This window comes from Schistocerca serialis, unplaced genomic scaffold (assembly GCF_023864345.2).
Source record: "Schistocerca serialis cubense isolate TAMUIC-IGC-003099 unplaced genomic scaffold, iqSchSeri2.2 HiC_scaffold_1171, whole genome shotgun sequence".
Lineage (NCBI taxonomy): Eukaryota > Metazoa > Arthropoda > Insecta > Orthoptera > Acrididae > Schistocerca > Schistocerca serialis.
Genome location: NW_026047372.1, coordinates 20,001 through 25,000, shown reverse-complemented (window position 1 = coordinate 25,000; position 5,000 = coordinate 20,001). Strand labels below are relative to the sequence as shown.

The 5,000-nt window shown below is 53.5% G+C and overlaps 1 non-coding gene across 1 annotated transcript in view; it reads right to left on the bottom strand.

Moving 5' to 3' along the window:
• LOC126433671 (small subunit ribosomal RNA) overlaps positions 1 to 1,556 on the bottom strand; it is a 1,910-nt gene extending 354 nt beyond the window's left edge. Inside the window, exon 1 of the ribosomal RNA XR_007578661.1 lies at positions 1 to 1,556. This exon is cut by the window's left edge and continues 354 nt beyond it. This is a non-coding gene — a ribosomal RNA (small subunit ribosomal RNA).
• Between the last annotated feature and the right edge of the window lie 3,444 nt (positions 1,557 to 5,000).

Here is a 5,000-nt window from a genome sequence, read left to right as displayed (position 1 = left end):
CATCTAAGGGCATCACAGACCTGTTATTGCTCAATCTCGTGCGGCTAGAAGCCGCCTGTCCCTCTAAGAAGAAAAGTAATCGCTGACAGCACGAAGGATGTCACGCGACTAGTTAGCAGGCTAGAGTCTCGTTCGTTATCGGAATTAACCAGACAAATCGCTCCACCAACTAAGAACGGCCATGCACCACCACCCACCGAATCAAGAAAGAGCTATCAATCTGTCAATCCTTCCGGTGTCCGGGCCTGGTGAGGTTTCCCGTGTTGAGTCAAATTAAGCCGCAGGCTCCACTCCTGGTGGTGCCCTTCCGTCAATTCCTTTAAGTTTCAGCTTTGCAACCATACTTCCCCCGGAACCCAAAAGCTTTGGTTTCCCGGAGGCTGCCCGCCGAGTCATCGGAGGAACTGCGGCGGATCGCTGGCTGGCATCGTTTATGGTTAGAACTAGGGCGGTATCTGATCGCCTTCGAACCTCTAACTTTCGTTCTTGATTAATGAAAACATACTTGGCAAATGCTTTCGCTTCTGTTCGTCTTGCGACGATCCAAGAATTTCACCTCTAACGTCGCAATACGAATGCCCCCGCCTGTCCCTATTAATCATTACCTCGGGTTCCGAAAACCAACAAAATAGAACCGAGGTCCTATTCCATTATTCCATGCACACAGTATTCAGGCGGGCTTGCCTGCTTTAAGCACTCTAATTTGTTCAAAGTAAACGTGCCGGCCCACCGAGACACTCACTCAAGAGCACCCTGGTAGGATTGCAACGGGGTCCGCCTCGGGACGCACGAGCACGCACGAGGCGCGTCGCACGCCTTCAGCTCGCCCCACCGGCAGGACGTCCCACGATACATGCCAGTTAAACACCGACGGGCGGTGAACCAACAGCGTGGGACACAAATCCAACTACGAGCTTTTTAACCGCAACAACTTTAATATACGCTATTGGAGCTGGAATTACCGCGGCTGCTGGCACCAGACTTGCCCTCCAATAGATACTCGTTAAAGGATTTAAAGTGTACTCATTCCGATTACGGGGCCTCGGATGAGTCCCGTATCGTTATTTTTCGTCACTACCTCCCCGTGCCGGGAGTGGGTAATTTGCGCGCCTGCTGCCTTCCTTGGATGTGGTAGCCGTTTCTCAGGCTCCCTCTCCGGAATCGAACCCTGATTCCCCGTTACCCGTTACAACCATGGTAGGCGCAGAACCTACCATCGACAGTTGATAAGGCAGACATTTGAAAGATGCGTCGCCGGTACGAGGACCGTGCGATCAGCCCAAAGTTATTCAGAGTCACCAAGGCAAACGGACCGGACGAGCCGACCGATTGGTTTTGATCTAATAAAAGCGTCCCTTCCATCTCTGGTCGGGACTCTGTTTGCATGTATTAGCTCTAGAATTACCACAGTTATCCAAGTAACGTGGGTACGATCTAAGGAACCATAACTGATTTAATGAGCCATTCGCGGTTTCACCTTAATGCGGCTTGTACTGAGACATGCATGGCTTAATCTTTGAGACAAGCATATGACTACTGGCAGGATCAACCAGGGAGCTGCGTCAACTAGAGCTGAGCAGCCGGCCGCCCGGGAGTGTGTCCCGGGGGCCCGCGCGAACACGCAAGCGTCCGCTCAATTATTCTGCAAACAGGAGGAGGCTGAGCTCCCCTGCACCATACACCTCGAAACCCTCTCAGGTCCCGGCGGCGCGCAGCGCCGTCCTAAGTACTTGGTCGGGTTCGAGAGAGGCGCAATCGCCCGGGGTTTGGCGAGTAGACGCTTTAGGTGCGACCACCCGTGCTCCCAACTGAGCTTGCCGCTGCCGACAGAGGCCCGGGAGCGTGCTGTCGTGGCATTGCCGGCGGGAGACAACACGCGCCACCTACGGTGACCGGCAGCTCCAACGCCAGCGCCACAGAAGGACAAAAGCCCCACTTGGGTGCCGAAGCGAACTCTCCCAGCACAGCGCACGCGCCAACACGTCCGCACAGCTGCGATACAAACCACCTGCGAGAACCGCAGAGGCGACCGAGCAGCAGACGGCGTCGCGGCGCCGAGCGCCGGGCGGCGGCGCATCCTCAGCGCACACAGTCCTCAATCGGACCAGCACACTGCAGATGTCCACCGCGCTTCGCACCGGGCCCGCGAGGACCTACTTTGGCCGCACGGCGCCGCGTGCAGGGTGCGCCGGCGCGCAGCTGCGCCGCCTGCCGCCTCCGTCGGCCGGCGCGCCTGCCACTGGCCGCCCCCACCAGCCGGCTGTAGCGCGTGCGCCCACGCACCGCGCGGCCAGCACGCCGGGAGGCCCCCCCTCACCGGCCGGGGACGGTCCCACCCAGCCACCGCCGCGTATCGCTTCACACCCAGATGCCATTCACGTTCGTGGGCATGGTGGGTATCGCTGGAACAACCGGTTGGTAGCTCAACCGATCGTCGCCATCACTGATTCACCTCTAGCGAGAACAACCGCACCACAACGGTTTACCAGTTGTTCATTTGCGTAACGTCACCAGCAAACGTAGGCGTCCATCGCCATTTGCAAATTCAACGATTGTTGCATGCCTGTGTCAGGTGTCACGACACACTATGTCTGCCCACATACACGCAACAACATGTGCACGCTTCGCGAACACGTGGAAGGTGGCCCCCGTACGTATGCGATGTCCATTGCGCGAACGACTGTCAACCGGCCTCTGTCGCATGTCGCAGATGTGGAACGCAGTGCACCATGCTATCACGGTGTGTGAGAAGAGACGACTACGTCTGACAACACGCGCCACTACATCAACAGACGGCTCATGCTGATCGCCATCCAGGGCATACCACACTGCAATCCAGCTCTTATAGGGAGACGACACGTAGCTGAGTGCACAACATTTGGACCGCATGGTTCGCCGTTGTTGGCGCAGTCGTTGTACGGTCACATGTACCACGATGTATCATTCAGTACATGAGGACCAATGTGCAGTACAGTGTGTGATTTGGACGTACAACATCAGCGGACAGTTGACACAGGCCGTACCACAGCGTAGGCTAAGTGCTTCGCCATGCGAATGCCAATGAACAACTGCAAATGCCAATGAACAACTGCAAAGGGCATTGAGCATGTACGTCCTGCTGCCATCCACATTACAGTGTATAGCTGCAAGGTGTTTAACATGAAGCGATACACTGGGGACCGGGCAGTGCGAGTAGCAAACTATATTGCGGGGGTTGCAGTTAGGCAACACTACACTAATTTAACGCGTCGTATGACAATTACAGAGCAGGTTAAGGCCCAACGTGTGTTGGGTTAAGGCCCAACGTGTGTTGGGTTAAGGCCCAACGTGTGTTGGGTTAAGGCCCAACGTGTGTTGGGTTAAGGCCCAACGTGTGTTGGGTTAAGGCCCAACGTGTGTTGGGTTAAGGCCCAACGTGTGTTGGGTTAAGGCCCAACGTGTGTTGGGTTAAGGCCCAACGTGTGTTGGGTTAAGGCCCAACGTGTGTTGGGTTAAGGCCCAACGTGTGTTGGGTTAAGGCCCAACGTGTGTTGGGTTAAGGCCCAACGTGTGTTGGGTTAAGGCCCAACGTGTGTTGGGTTAAGGCCCAACGTGTGTTGGGTTAAGGCCCAACGTGTGTTGGGTTAAGGCCCAACGTGTGTTGGGTTAAGGCCCAACATAGGTTGGGTTAAGGCCCAACATAGGTTGGGTTAAGGCCCAACATAGGTTGGGTTAAGGCGCAACATAGGTTGGGTTAAGGCGCAACATAGGTTGGGTTAAGGCGCAACATAGGTTGGGTTAAGGCGCAACATAGGTTGGGTTAAGGCGCAACATAGGTTGGGTTAAGGCGCAACATAGGTTAGGTTAAGGCGCAACATAGGTTAGGTTAAGGCGCAACATAGGTTAGGTTAAGGCGCAACATAGGTTAGGTTAAGGCGCAACATAGGTTAGGTTAAGGCGCAACATAGGTTAGGTTAAGGCGCAACATAGGTTAGGTTAAGGCGCAACATAGGTTAGGTTAAGGCGCAACATAGGTTAGGTTAAGGCGCAACATAGGTTAGGTTAAGGCGCAACATAGGTTAGGTTAAGGCGCAACATAGGTTAGGTTAAGGCGCAACATAGGTTAGGTTAAGGCGCAACATAGGTTAGGTTAAGGCGCAACATAGGTTAGGTTAAGGCGCAACATAGGTTAGGTTAAGGCGCAACATAGGTTAGGTTAAGGCGCAACATAGGTTAGGTTAAGGCGCAACATAGGTTAGGTTAAGGCGCAACATAGGTTAGGTTAAGGCGCAACATAGGTTAGGTTAAGGCGCAACATAGGTTAGGTTAAGGCGCAACATAGGTTAGGTTAAGGCGCAACATAGGTTAGGTTAAGGCGCAACATAGGTTAGGTTAAGGCGCAACATAGGTTAGGTTAAGGCGCAACATAGGTTAGGTTAAGGCGCAACATAGGTTAGGTTAAGGCGCAACATAGGTTAGGTTGAGGCACAATATAGGTTAGGTTGAGGTACCGTATAGGTTAGGTTAAGGTACAGTATAGTTTAGGTTAAGGTACAGTATAGTTTAGGTTAAGGTACAGTATAGTTTAGGTTAAGGTACAGTATAGTTTAGGTTAAGGTACAGTATAGTTTAGGTTAAGGTACAGTATAGTTTAGGTTAAGGTACAGTATAGTTTAGGTTAAGGTACACATTGTTGTATGGAAAGGTGTAATGGGGGGGGGGGGGGGGGCGGCCGGTCGGTTTGTTGATTGTGATTATAGTAAGTGGATGCCTGCGGCATCATCTGATTTGCCACGTCAGGATGCACCTTTGGCTCATGACAGGCGGCGCTCCGATTCCATGCTTGTGGCAGACCTGTGTCTTTCATTCCTGCCATTGTTTGTGTGCTGTGAGAGGAGGCAGTATTGTGATGTTGGGTGCACCCCTGTGTAGGACATGTGTGGGTGTTGGTGGCTTAGCTGAGCAATGGTGGTTGTCGGGGGGGTGGGATATTCCGTTTTCTGAGTGGACCTCCCAGTCTG